The 15,297-nt window shown below is 45.0% G+C and overlaps 1 protein-coding gene across 1 annotated transcript in view; it reads left to right on the forward strand.

The window, feature by feature from the left end:
• Nucleotides 1-15,297, forward strand: part of HS6ST2 (heparan sulfate 6-O-sulfotransferase 2) — a 127,190-nt gene that overhangs the window by 88,880 nt on the left and 23,013 nt on the right. The window lies entirely within an intron of this gene.

Below are 15,297 nucleotides of genomic sequence, written 5' to 3' on the forward strand. Positions count from 1 at the left end.
AGAGAAAAGGCAGCCTGTTGAGATGTGGCAGTATAGCTTCTCTTTGTGGCTGAAAGTTTTCTGATTGTTTTGTCTCAAATGTTTACCTTCCCAATCTGTGGAAGCTCCCTGAGGAAAAGAAACATTTTGTGATAAATAGTTTTGTCAACAGCCCAGTTTTTCTTCAAAAGCATTCTGATGGAAACCTCTTAGGAACGTGCACCTTTGGTCTTACTTGCTCTTATTTGCACAAGCAGGTGTGATTTATTTTGCCCTTTGATGGATCGTGCAACTCCCATTGCAAGCAGCCATGGTTGGGAATAAGTTGTGGAAGCAAATCTTTGATGCTTCCCAAGATTTCATAATGAGAGAGAGCCACCCAATGTCTCGGGGACTGCTTGATGGAATTATAGCTGGCAGAAATTAATTTATAAGCATCAATGTGAAGTACACAATGACGTGGACATGTTCTGATCTTGTGTAGCTGCATTGTGCTTTTTACACTGGTTTCTGTTCTTTTACATGGCTGATAATAGTATAATTACAGAGAGGAGAGGTAAATGCCCTAGACTGATGGAAGGGCAGAGAAGGTGCATTTCCACTGAGCTCCATCTGAAGTTTGTATGGCATTTCCATTAAAAGCTCCATGCTTGCTTTACTGAAGAATATGATAAATACCTTATTCTGAGATTTTTGTGTGATCTGTGTAAGGTCATCCAGTACAAGGGCAGGGAGATTGTTCAAAACTTCCTTAAGCCATCAGCTTGATCCTGCTTAATGCTTTGTTCTTGTGGTTCCTTGCATGAAAATCAGTAAATAAAACATCAGACCTGAACCCCCCAATTTTACCCGATCTTTCCCCTGTACTCAGCATTGGTGAGGCTGCACCTTGAGTGCTGTGTCCAGTTCTGGGCACCCCAGTTTAGGAAGGACATTGAGATGCTCAGAAGTGTCCAGAGGAGGCAACAAGGCTGGTGAGGGGCTTGGAACACAAACCCTGTGAGGAAAGGCTGAGGGAGCTGGGGTTGTTCAGCCTGGAGAAAAGGAGACTCAGAGGTGACCTTATCACTCTCTACAACTTCCTGAAAAGTGGCTGTAGCCAGGTAAGGGTCAGGCTCTTCTTGCAGGCAACAACTGACAGAATGAGAAGACACAGTCTTAAATTGCACCCGCAAAAGTTTAGGTTAGACATCAGAAAAAAAAATCTTCACTGAAGGAGTGATAGGACAGTGGAATCATCTGTCCAGGGAGGTGGTGGAGTCACTGTCCCTGGACTTGTTTAAAAAAGTGGACATGGCACTCAGGGCCATGGTTTAGTTGATGAGCAGGTGTTAGGTTAGGTTAGATTTCAATTGATGATCTCAAAGGTCTTTTCCAACCTAGTTCATTTTGTGATTCTGTGATTCCCGGGGCCTAAGAGAGGAGGGATTCCCAGCACAGCTGTTGTCACAGCAGCTGATTTCCATTGGGGGCTGCAGAGATGGATGAAATCCCAGCAGCATTTGCAGGAAATGCACAGCAGAGGTCAAGCACAGCACTGCAAAACCTGGCTCTGCACAGGATGGGGGTTCTTTTGGTGCCTGTGCTACTTAAAATTTTGCAGCTTTGTGTGGCTTCAGAATGTACACTGAGTGCCTGCAGATGCTGCCTTCCCCTTGGGCTGTGGCTGCCCAGTCAGGCCTCAGGATGTTACTGGTGAGAGTGACGGTATGGCCATTCAGTGGTCAGGACTGTGGTGAGCACTGCAGGCACTTGTCTGTCTCAGATGGCACCTAAATGTCCCATTTTTTGTGTTCATCCTGCTTCCTGCTGCTGGAGGTGCCTATTGAATGCAGCCTGTATCCCAGGCTAACTTCACTACCCAGACATTATTGAAGGCAATGAATTTGCAGTGCCTGCAATGCTGTTGGCTGCTTTGTTATATAGTCCTAGAGTAAGAGGAGGTCAATATTGCATTAGTTCTGGCTTGATGTGACCTATCTGAAGCCACCAGAGTAAATTCAATTTGTGTTTATTTCTGTGCTGGAGTCTGTTCTTCACAGGCTTGACAAGGAATTAATCTTACCTTGCTTTTACTTATTTTGAAAGGAATAACAGTGGAAGGACTTAATCCTGGAAAGACTTTGTGCTCGCTTTCATTTCAAATACACCTTGTCTAATGTTTCTTTACAGTTTTGGCCTGATGGTGCTTAGCTAATCCATCTGATCCTAATTCTCACAAAGTCTTTTGCAGTCTCCACTGCCCAACCTCTGATTCCCAGGAAAGGTTTTTACAGCTGAGACAGTGTGGTAAATACTGCAGCTCTTAGCTGGGATTTTTTTTCCCCCCACATAATTCATGGACCTCAGTAATGTGACTTCCCCAGTGAAAGGGCATTTATAGATTTCACTCTCTAGTGCCTGATCCGTGACCTGCTGGAGTCAGCAACTGTGTTTCTGCTGACCCTATCTGGCTTTGGATCAGGCAACAGGGAGCTTCAGAGTGAGAGCTATCTGCTCCTTTCTAATGGATGTATCATATGTCATAGATTTTTCCTGGTTAGAAAAGGATATAAAAGCTGTGATGTTAGAAACCATAATATACTTTGTTAATTGGATTGCATTAAGGCACGTTAATCAAACTGAAAGGGAATGTTAACTGGATTTTCATGTCTGCCACAGCAGCACTTAGAGTCTTCTGCAAAGACAAGGACCTGTTTGGTGGTGCCTGAGGACAGAGGAATCAAACCAGGGTTTCTTTGCAAGGAGCTAAATGATGTCTGTGTGAATCTGTGGATGTGAGAATTAACTGTGAGATATAGGATCGTGCATTGTGATCCCTTCCAGCCTGGTGCACCACCAGCCCCCAGAGACCTGAGCTCAAACCCCAACTCCTTGAGCATCTTGAACGTGGAAGATGCAACAAAATTTTTGTGTAAAGAAAGACTGGAGCCTGTCCGTCAGCTTTCCTAGTTTTAGAAGCAGTTTCTCCCAAGCCTTTCCTGGCATGGATGTTTTTTTCTCTCTTCCTGGAAACATTCACCAGGCAGAAACAGTAAATCCAAGCCTGTGAGCACATGAGCATCCCCACAAATGTGCCATCACTGCCAGTTTGTGAAACAATGCTGGTTAGTTTTAAGCCTACTTTTATGTGGAGATAAGTATGTTAAAAGACCTATGGTCTTTTTCTAGGAATCAGTTATAAAGGACCACGGGTGATATGATAATGATTTGTCCTTCAGGCTGCTTTTCTGTACATCTCTCTGTCTTCTGGGAAGCCTGTTGGCTGCACAGTTGTCACCAGTTGCTCAAACATGGCAATTTTGGGTTGCTGAGAGGTTTTTTTGCAATTAACTATTTTTCATTTCAGTAGCAGATTCTCATTATGCAAAAGAAGAAACAGCCAAGGCAAGTGTTTAAACCTACTTAAGATTTGGACTGCATCATCTATATAATTGAAAAGCACTGCTTGGGTTATTGTTCTGTTCCAACTTTGCTGCTACTAGTTTGGCAGATGTTTAGAGATCCTTCCTGATGCTGAACCTGGCACAGGGACTTGACCTTGATGTGTTACAGGTCCTCCTGCTCCCCCAGCAGATGGAGTTGCAGCAAAGGGAAGGGGCTGCAGCTTGATTTCCCCCAATACAGCCACCCCACAAGTAAACAAGCATTAATCATCCATCCCAATGCACTGGTCTTCAGTTGAAAGTGGTTGTTAAATTCCTGATTGTAATTGTGATTTGCATTGCCAAGCAGCACCTTGGGTTTAAATAATCAATGTTTCATTTTCTTGTTCTGTTCATGTGTGCTGGTTGTGTCCCTGAAGGGAGGTTTGGCTGATTGTTTGGTACCTCTTGCTAACCCAGGTCCCCTTGTCTTACCTTTGCAGCTAATTGGCTGGATTTGATTTTTGTTTCACCACTTGCCTTGGGTGGAAAGAGGCATTCCAGAAAGTGACTTCTTAGAATTTGATGTTAATTGACTAAAGTAACTTAAAAGTAGAGGATATATAGGAAAACTAGTACATTTCTTGAAACATTATTTTCTTGCATTCAGCTTTAACTGAGATTGCTCACAGTTACGCTCAAACCTGGTCACAGCTGGTCATCCCATCCATTGTACATGATCATACAATTTTTGCACCTTATTTGCTTTCATAAACTGACAGAAGACCAAAAGTTGTCATCTTCTGTCTCTTCTTGTTCTGCTGCTCAACTCTGAATGGTCTGGTCATTAGCAGACCTACCTGAGTAAGTAACTGGAGAAAATACCCTCCTTCTTCTGCAGAAGGTTCCTAGGTTGTCCTGATCCTGCCCCATCCAGCAGACCTGATGGCTGGGGGAGGGAAAGGGTGAAGGGTGATCATTCCCATCACCCAAAACTCAGGTCATGGTCTGCTCAAGGGCTGCAGAACAGACAAGATGTACCCCAAGGCAGGGGCAGTGAGCATAAGGAGAGGTGAGCCCAAGTCCCTCCTTCTTAGCTCATGTGCAATTTATCAATACAGATGTGCACCATGTCTTGGCAAAGTGTTTTCACACACTTCTGAGAAAGATGAGTCCCCCCAATGCTGTCAACCTTGTTAAAATAGCAACAAAGCAATATGCTTATCAAAGAAGTATCATAGCCAGGGTAAATCAGCAATGCAGTGTTGATGGTAATTCATCAAATTACTGAAATCACTATGTAAGGATTGATTAATTTGGCTACTAATTTGAATTCTAAGGAGGTGACTCTCCTTTTGAGGCAGGTGGTCTTCTGGGATTTCCAGTAAGTCAATCAAATTATAATTGCAAGCTGGCTAAATGATATAGAAAATAAATTACCATCTGACACTTCAGCCACTGCAGCAGAACCAGCTGCACACATGTGGTGCACGAGGGCTGGGAAGGACTCTCCAATACCTTTTGTTTTGTCACACGGTGTTTACTGACTACAGGGATGAAAAGTCATCAGGGCTCAAGAGCAGAGGGACACTAGGCTGTGGAGCACATTTGAAGCTGTGGTCTGTCCCTCATCTGCAGTTGCAGCTGCCTGTCGGCGTGTTCCCAGGGATTGTGGATGTGTTTGGTTTAATGAGAGGGAGCTAAAAGGCCTGCTGCATTTTTAGATGTGTTTGCATGGCTCAGAGTGCTGGATGCAGGTTCTTCTGAGGGAAGCTCTTGCTGACTTCAGCTGCGTGCCACGGATTGATCACATTGCTTTCAGGTTGCAGAGGGTACTATAGCTACCTCTAAAATACTAAATAGAGGTAACTACTCTTAGCAACCTCTAATCCACCCCTAAAAGAAACCAGGGCGTGAAGGGATTTTCTGGGAGCTGGTGATGCTGGGGACTCCTCCTCTTTGCTGTGCTATGACTCCAGCCCTGTTGAGGTCCCTCACCTCAGTGTGTTACACTGCAGGGTCTGGCCAAGGCTGGGTTTCGGATGCAAGCCACCAGTCCCTGGGGAGCTGATCTCACCCAAATGGCTGCTGCCAGGAAAGCTCCAGATGCAAGGCTGAGAATTGCCTTCTGTAATGGCTTTTTATCCAGCAAAATGTTTTGTTGCCTTATTTATGACTTCTTCTGTACAATGGGAGCCTGGGATGAAAAGGCTGAAGGCGTCCTTTAATTTTTGTTTGCAGACTCTCTCTCACTGCTGTGGATTTGCAAGTTCTTTAGCAGGATAAAAGTTGTGGCTGAGGCTGGCCTTCCTCTGAGTTGTTTCATTATGCTGTTGACATGAACACTAAATCCTGCTTTCCTTTGCTGCGTGCTGAAGGTCAGTGCTGCAGTATGATCATAATGAGCCTCATAAGCCAGTGTCTCATCTCGGCAGAGCTCTCTGTGGATTGCCCAAAAAAAAGCCCCAACCATTTATTCTTTAACCTTATCAGTCTACAGATGCCAAAGGCATCGTGTGAGCCTGAGTCTTGTAGCTCATCGATGTTGGATGATGCTTTGATCTTATGGGACTTGGGGTCTAGCAGAAGGAATAAGGCAGTGGAATAAAAGTAGGCAGTGTTTCAGGTAGTAAAGACAATATATTCAGGATCAGAGTGCCCACACTGAAAGTAATGGTCCTTGTGCTGTGTATCCTATATAATCTGGCAGGAAGAGGTGGTCATGAAAGCCAATTCTGATTTTTGGCTACTCACAGGTTATGAGAGGTGTATGGAGGAGTTCTTCAGCAGAATGCAGGTCCTGAAACAGAGGGAGAAGTTGGAAATGAGCCATTTAAATAAATGCACCTGCAGCTTCACCACCATCTCTCTGATCATGGTTTTCCAGTTAAACACCTGCACATTTAGAACCCATTACTATAATAATTTCATGCTCCACTAACTATCCTGGCTATTGGAAACATGGAGGGATAGTCTGGAAATACCCAAACAATGTTCTTTTGATTGGGTCTGTTGTTGCATAAATTGACATCGAGAAGTTAGGTTGTTATTTAGATGGTGTGAGTTCCATTTAATTAAAAATACAAAGAGAGGGAAGAAAAATCACACAAATTTTGGAATAAAGCAGCTGAGAGAAAATGTTTATCAGAGCCTTTGTTATAATCTATACAAGATACATAGATCAGAATCTATCTATTTTTGGGGGGAATTGAAAACACCTTGTTGATGTGGCATATCTGCTGTTGTGTTCCCAAGCACATTGCCACCTGCACCACAGGCTGAGGTCCCTCATGGACATCTGGGTGTCTCTCTGGATGGATACAGACAACACAGGAGTGTTGGCTTTCCATGCATTTTATTGCTTGGGTCATGGCTGCACCATACCCTGAGTGTGCAGATAAAGAGCTCAGGGACTCACTATGGTTAGCTGCTCTGGGCATTCACCTTTCTGACTCACCTTCTCTTCTCTTATCTGCTCCATGTTGCTCCTCCATGTCGTCCCCCTGCTTGTAGAACGAGGCTGAGCTGATGAAACACAGACTGTCCCTCTCCTGCTTGTTCCTCTTGCAGGTGTCAGTGGTCTCAGCCTTCAAGTTTACTTCTGTTAGACATGATTACTTCTGAGTCAGTCTCAGGTCAGCAGGAGGGAGTTTGTCTCCTCCATCTTTCAGTTGTCTTAAAATTACATGGAATTTAAAGCCTGTTGGAGTGAGGCTACCACTGCAGAAAAGAGGAGAGGAATGGGGTTGTCTAAAGGCTAATTCCTTTCTCTTTTCCCCTTGTCTTCAAGCAATAAGCCTGGGAGACTGCCCTGCTGAACAGGGATGTGCTAGGGAAGGAAGGGAGCATCCCACACTCTGGTCCAAGGCAGAAGCTTCTGAAAGCTCCTCCCCTACCTGGTGGTCTGCCCTGGTGCTCTGTTCTTGGTCAGGCTGGCTGTGACATTATGTACTTGCAAAGCCCCACTGTGTGTGACCCCAGGAGAGTTAATTCACTCCCCCTTAGCCACCTGCAGGAGGGTGGATAGCACGAGCTGTCGTTAGAGTGTGGGAGCTTTCCTTTGGATTTGTGAGCTGAAACAAGGATCCGGGGACCTTTATGGGGCTGAATTTAGAGCCATACTTGCTGCTCAGCACAGTAAAGAAGAGATTGCTGTAGGAGCCAAGGGAAGGTGCTCATCAGTGATCCAGACAGTGTGTGACAGCTGATTCAGCCTGGATCGGGCAGCCGAGCGTGCAGCACAGTGGGTTTGTGTACCCTGCTCCATCCCTGTTACAAATGGTCCTGGGCAAGAGCTGCTTGCTGACGGTGCAGACACCCCTGGGAGAGGGAGGGAGGCAGCTGCAGAGCCGGTGCTGTGCCAAAGCCAATTATCCAGGCGTGTTTTTCAGCAGGAGGGAAAAACAAAGTACGAGAGCAAGGAAATTTGCAAACTCCAAAAGCTGCCTTATTCTTAGGTTTTGCTTTATTTCAAAGCTGTATCTGCCTCACTAGAGATCCAAGTTTCCTCCTGTGTGCTCCTCCTTTCCAAGGCAGGCTCTCCTGTGCCTTTACCATCCTCAGTGTGGTAAGAGGTGTCTTAAAAATGGCAAAGAGCAGAAATACCTCCTCTTCCCTGGGTAATCTGTCAGTGTCCTGGTTAGTGGTACGCCTGCCCACAGGCATCATTCTGTGCTGTGCTTTGCATGAAGCTCACTCTTCTTAGTGGCCCTGATGAGTGAGCAAAGTACTAAGTCAAAAAATCTGACTGCAAAATGAGGGCATGGCATTATTTCTCCTCTGCTAGCTGGAGCCCTCGGAAGTGTCAGTACAGTTTTTACATTTATCGCTAAGGCTGGCTCCACTGTGGATATATATTCCTGCCACATTCAGGTTCTTTGACACTAACTTGCCCAATTCTTTTACGATGTAGCTGATTTGTCCCATGATTTCCTTCTGCAGAGCAGTACACAAAAATCTGCATGTTGCAATCTGTTTAGCACTCGTGTTCCCCCCTTTGTTTTCCTTTTCATCTACTATTAATTGTCATCTGGACAAAGTAGTTTTTTATTGTGTTAATAATTGCTGGTGCACTGGTTCTGGAGCAATGCTTACAGCACCTGTGATGCCTTCTGGATGGGAAGGTGGCCACCAGCAGCCCCCTCCTGCCAGCATCACACTCTTTCAGCCACATGATGAATAGCCAGGCTTTGAGTTGCGACCAGAAGAGAAATGTTAAGGCAGGCAGAGGTGTAAAATCAGCTGAGGTTTGGTCCTGAGTTTTTGCAGGCACCTAGTGGGAATAAAGGGACTGCTTCTATCATTTGGTCTTTGGAAGAAGAATGGGCTGACACAAACCAGCAGGCAGTTTTCTGGCCACATGCTGCTTAATAACACAGTCAGTATTGATTAACTGTAGTTTTAAGCCTGTTTGGACAATTCAGCCACTTGACTGAGGGGTTGGAACACAGTGGAAGAAATGTTAATAAGTGTAGCTCCCCATTTGATCATGAGTTTAAATTTTAAAATCCTTCATGTATGAATTGAGTTATTGTATTCCCAGGGAGAAGCCAGTTTGATTTATGACCTTTTGATGTCCCAAATACAATTAGCACTCCATCAGTATGCAGATACTATCACGGGGTCCAATGACTTGAATGACTTCCAGTTACCCCTCTATCAGCAAAAGGTGTCAGAGCTAATGAAATTCTCTCCAAAAATTATTGATTCATTAGACAACACAATCCTTTGGCTGTCCTTTGCCCAGTGAGCTGTCAGGAAAAATGCATCTTGGGATGTCAGAATGTTCCTCCTGTTTCTCGTCACAGTTCTTTCTTCTCTCTGATGCTCCCTGGGGTCACATACATTGTACACTGCTTGTAGTAGCACACTGGCAGCTTTTGAACACCCAAAAAATGTGACCCAACCCTCTGCACAGGGTTGTGCAGTGCAGATCTGCCTGGCAGAACAGATGTAGTCTCCTGAGCCAAGGTGCTCGCATGGCCAAAATTCAAGCTGAAAGACAGCAAGTGCATCTTGGAGGATGTGGGGTAAAGGAGGTAGATATGCTGATTTGCAGAAAACTTGGTAATTCCTGTGTTTGACTTGGCACCAGGGATATTCCTAACAGATTAATGACAGCCATAGCCCCACAGAAATATTTTTTAAAAACTCTTAGTGACAGCATTGAAACCTTATGTAAATAAATCTCTTTCCTGTGCTCCCTGCAATATGTTAAGACACTATTCATGCTCTTTTTTACCGTGCGAGGGAGTTGGAGAACACAGAGCCATAGAGCTTAGCCAGAACTGAACAGAACTTCATGTTTCTTGTTTCCTTTCTTCATGGATACACTTTGGGCTGTTTTCCCTTCAACTAATTACCATGATGATAGCTGCAATGTTTCCAGATGCTTTTCTAATTTATTTCCTTTCCTAAACAACCACTGGAATGGCAGGAAATGCTAAAATAGCAGCAGACAACCAGGGTGCTGCACAGCTGAGGCCAGACTCAGTGACAGCTTGTGCCTGCTCGTGTAGCACGGAAGTCTTTACTCACCCAGTATCCGGAGCAAATGAAATTTGATGAGCCTTCTGCCTTTTCTGAGGGGGAACTGGGTGGTTGTTTTCTTGCCCTCTTCACACTGCCAGCTCTGTGCACCAATTAATCCATGCTAAAAGGACTTACAATGAGCTTGTTATTCTGTGGGCTTGTGAAGTGGCGGCTCGCCAGATTTGAGCTCGTTTCAGATGTTTAATAGATAGAAAGTTGATCACTTGGCAGCTGAACCCACACCCTGGAGACTCTCCCAAGGCTGTGAAACTCTCTGGGATCCAGCAGCTTGGGAAAGGCCAGGTATTCATGAGATAGAATAACTTTTAGCCTAACTAAAAACAAACACCTGGATACCTGCCTGAGCTTCATATTTGAACCCTGTCGTGGATGCCCCCTCTGTTGACGCAGTGCTGTCCTGTTTCATCTTCCCATCAATACAGGCAGTGATAAACAAATAGAAAGATAATCACTAGCAGATTAGCTGTTGCTTTGGAAGATTATGCTTCAAAGTTATGCAAATTTTGCTCTCTTCATTGAATCCAGCATGCACATAGAACTAAATTTTCTTGTTTTATTTGCCTTGTTTGTAATAATAAAAAGCACCAGCTGAAAAACATATCCGGAGCCTATAAATATGGATTTGTTTGAGGCAAGATGCTTCTCAGGCAAACTTAGAAGGATCCTTGCCAGCAATTTATGAGGACAGGCTGTGTGTGATCCCAGGAGAATATTTTGCCATCAACATCAGATGACACCTTAAAAGACAGAAGGAAATCTTAGCTAAGGGCAGCAGCAACCCCGGCACAGGGAGATTTTTTTGTCGTTGTTTTTGCAGTTTTGGAATATCTCTTTTTTTAACCAAATTAGTGCAAAAATAAAAGTAGAAATAAAAGCATTAGTACAAAATAAGAGCAGTAAGTATCACTGTTTGGGGACAGGGTTAGAGGTCACAGTTTGTACAGAGAGCATCAAAGCAGGCTTGCTGCAAATGCTTTCTGTGTAAAGCTTAAGGATGGGCTGTCCAGGGGAGGAATATGGGCAATAAATTGCCTGCAAGTCTACAGACTGCAGAGTCCCTCAATGATGGCAGATGTTGTGCAAAATAGCCTGTTCCAGTGTTCTGAGTGTTGTGCCAGAAAATCAGCAAGATAGCAGCAAAAGTAATGAAATTTGGTGGTTGAAATCAGCAGAGGGAGAGTCGTTTGTGCTGGGTGTTATTTTTTCTTCCAGATTACTATATTTTGAGTCTTCTGGGCTCTGTTGTGCTTTAGTGGACCTAGGTAGTTGGAGCATGGGCTAAATTCAGGCTTTTGCAAACTTGGCAGGCAGAGGTGCTTTCGGTTCATCTGTTGTTGCAGAGCATGCAGATAGCCCAGGAAATGGGTGAAATACATGAAAATTCAGTGTTCAGATTGCTGCCTTTTCCTAAATCCTTTCACAAGCCCTTGGAGTATCTGATCTGAGCCCTGTATCGTTCTCTTCAGTTTGCCTCTCTGCAGTTTGTCTTGGGAAGACCTTAGATGGTGATGACAAAAAGCCACAAAAGAAATATAAATAAAAGGGCATTAGTTTGACAGGAGACCTTACACCTGCTTTTACCCTTTGTGATCTGCTGCAAAGGAAACAGAGTTTTGGGGAGTTAGAACTTCCCTCACTAAAACACATTTGATCCCACAGTGCTGACAGAGAAACAGAACCCACTTGCAGCTGTCCCTGGTTAAATGAGGGACAAAGCTGAATCCTGATGTTTCATAGCCCCAGGTAGAGTGTTGGACTCTGGGAATGATCTGCTGACCCCCACCACAGTGGAATTCTCTTTGGTTGGCCCTATATCTGCTGCAGCAGCATGTGGAGAGGTGCCCAGCTCCAGCTCCTGCATCATTCCACCTTCTAGCACAGGAAGGTGACAAGGTGTGACTGCTGTGGGCTCTTCTCTGGCAGCAGATGAGCACCTTGGTGCATAAATGATCGTCTCACACCTCGATGCTCAAATCAGCATCACAGCAGAGCCCAGAGAGGTCCAGATGCCCTGCCGGATTAACCAGGGTTTAAATGTGTTTGGGTTTTTTCTCCGTCCTGGGCATGCAGTAGGTTTTGCATTGCTTGTTGGAAAAGCCTGCATGTGCCGCTCGGATCCCTCTCCTGCCTCTTCAGCCTATTTTGGGATGGCCTATTTTTGGCTTGCAGCACAGGTGACGTGCCTGGGAAAAGCAGCATCGCTAACGATGGCTGCGGCGCTGCTGGGAGGATGACACCTTGCTGTTCCTCTGAAATGAAGGGTTTAGATGAGTCACTGCCTTGTGATTTATTGGAAAGTTTTGGTTGTCATGCTGCTTCTCAGCAGCTGACACAGAGAAGGAGAATGAAGTCCACCCCACAACAAAACTGCTAGAGAAGAAAGCTGAATGACATGTTCTATCCATTGCAGCCTTTGGTATAGGATGGGGTGATTGTTACACTAGTCTAGATAAAAATATAATGCAGTTAGAACTGTGGATATGCTTGCTCTCAAAAATACTAATGTTAGGCAACTACTCTTTTTTTTGCACGTGTATCCTGCAAATCAAGTGAGATCCAGCTCTAGAGCATTTGATTAGTACCTTCAGTGTTCAGCTCAGTTAAATCTCCTGGTTGAGAGCTGTTCCTAAAAACACTTAAAAGTTATGTCTTGTTATAAACTATCTAAAGCCTGTTATTTAGCTGTGATTGGTATGTTTGTGTGCAGAACAGAGTGTGCTTTGTTTATTGAGGCTTTTATTTCCCTAACATACTGCAACTGGATTCATGTCCCAGGTCCTACACCCTGCTGTAGTGAAAGCAGTCCTGTGTTTGTTCAAATACTCTATTTATTGGCCATATCTTGGTGGTTTGTTAAAAGGAGAAATTAAAATGTTTACAGTCACATTCCCCTAAGTTGTCTCAGGCTAAGTGAGGCTTGCAAATGATGTGCTGGAATTAAATCCCAATTACGTTAATAAGGAGAAAGCAATTGGAAAGCTGCACATGTGTCTGTACTGGGGCACCAAGGATGTTGAGTGTCAGCAACAGGTACAGGGCTGAGGTTTCAAGAGCCCTTGAGCTTGCAGAGCTGCTTCCATTAGTGCTAACAGGAAAGTTTGTCCCTTTGCTTTATACTGAGACAACACGAGAAACTGGAAATAGAATAGAAAAGCAGGAGCTGTTCTGTTACTGCCCTAACATGCTAGTGAAGAGTATGGTGTAAGGATAGCAACATACTGCAGCAGAAGGAATTGTAGAAGCAGAAGGAACATTTGTAAACCTGTGCCTGGTGTGAGTTCAGCACAGCCACCACCCTCTTGCCATCCCTTCCTCCCTGATATCCAGAGCTACTCCTCTCAAATGAATACATCAATGTGGCTTGAGCTGTTTTGGCTGCAAGACCAAAGCTTGGAGAGCATATGTTTCCCAGAGTAATTCAGAGAACCTATAATATATAGTGTTCACAACTGGTCTCCAGTTGTGAATTTTTAATTATGCCAGATCATTTTCAGTAAATGGGACTTCAGGCTCAATTAGGGCTGTCAGATCAAATTTTTCACTCACCTACTGTTGAACTCATCCAATGTTGTTTGCAATAATTGCCAAATCCACAGGAAAGGTGAGACTTGCAAAAAAGGAATGTCTGTGGTGTTTCCTATTCTTACAGCCTCCTTTAGCAGTGATAGGAGCACTGGATGCAAGGGAAAGTAATGTTGATATTTAGACTGTTGGGAAGTATTTTTGCCTGAAATAGCAAGAATACAAAGTCTGGTCTTTATATACATCAAGGCAGCTTGTCTTGCCAAGTCCAAAAACTTGCATCTTAAAAAAATCAGATAATTTGTCTAGTATGAGTGCAGTCTTGTGGGGCACTGGTCTATTGTGGGGTCTTGGCTCAGGATGCCAGACCTGTATATGAGATGTGATGGTCTGGTTGGAAGGACGTGACCGGCAGGCTTGTGAGGAACTTGCACTGGTACTGGGGGAAGCAGTGCTCCTTCCCCTGTTCCTCCTAAAGGCTTGTCCCATCCTGGGGCTGCCCCACTGCTCTGATAATTCCACTGGAAGAGTATTTGCTCTGTGCCTTTCTATTTCTTCAGCTTGCTCTAGCTGTTGTCTCTCTAAAGCAGAGACAAGGAAGATGCCCGGATAGCAAAAAAATGTCGCCTTTGCTCTATAGATCCATGCAAAATTTGGTTTTGAAAATAAATGGGCATCTCTGTATGCAGTGACCTGGAAGAGGCTGAACATTTCTGTTTACCAGGCTGGTGCTATGCAGGGGCAGCTTTCCTCCTTCCTCTGGCTCCTGGGGCACCACAGAGCCACACAGAAATGCACAGAGCATCTTCTAAAATAAACCCTGAGCCTACAGAATGGTTTATCCCTCACAAGCTGCCCGGTGCAGGTACCTGTGGAGAGGCCCCCTCTGCTCACCACAGGGAAGTGGGATATGTATCCAGACTCGCTGTCTAGGTGCAGAAGTGCATGGAGAGGTTTATTTGGAACAGAAAACAGCACACAGAAATAGCGAACTGTCTCAGGTCAGCCAGCTCTGCACTGGGATGCTCAGCTGTTTGCAGACAAATTGCACCCAGGCTCTCTGCCGTGCTCCTTCGGTGTCTCTCATGGATAATGTGAGCCTCTCAGCCACATCTGCCAGAGAGGTGTTTGAAGCAAAGTCCCTAACAGATGTTGAATGGTGCAGTGATGTCCACTGACTGCGTTCCTTCCTCAGCTAAAGGCAGCGGGGAGCCAGGCTGGCAGTGCTGTGAACCTGCTCTGAAGAACAGAAAGCCCGTGGATGTGTGTGTGTGTGTATGTGTGTGTGTGTGTATGTGTGTGTGTGTGTGTGTGTGTGTGTGTATGTGTGTTCTTGGGGACCGGCTGCCCTCACTGCTCCCAAAAGGTTTGGAGAGGTTGCGCTTATTTTTTTCTTAAATTCCAGAGCAGAACAAAACCTAAGGAATGGGAGGGAAGGGGATAAAATGAGGTGAAACCAGTGTGAGTAAGCAATGTGCCTTCCTTGTCTGCTCCCTGAAGAAATGGGTACGTGGAAAGAACAGGGTGGTGGGGTGTAGATGGTGGAGCCTTTTCCTGACTATCCACTTTCTGGCAGTGTTTCAGTCTGCTCAGGGACTGCAGTGAAATGAGAGCTGGGGTATAAACAGCAGCATCCCTATGGATCGCTGTCCCTTCAGCTCTCCCACGATGGCAGCACCAGCTAATGGACCAGGTGGTGTTGGGCAGAGGGTGTGTTTACCCAGCCACTTACCTGAGCTCCAGCAATGGATTTTGACATCACTTAGCCCTCTGGCAAGTTAATAACCTGCAATCTCTCCTCATCCTCGTAGTAAAACACTGACCCAGGTGAAGTCTGTGCTAACTGGGCAGAAGAAAATTCTTTCTCCCAGCCAATAGC

Source organism: Cinclus cinclus, chromosome 15, assembly GCF_963662255.1.
Source record: "Cinclus cinclus chromosome 15, bCinCin1.1, whole genome shotgun sequence".
NCBI classification, from domain to species: domain Eukaryota; kingdom Metazoa; phylum Chordata; class Aves; order Passeriformes; family Cinclidae; genus Cinclus; species Cinclus cinclus.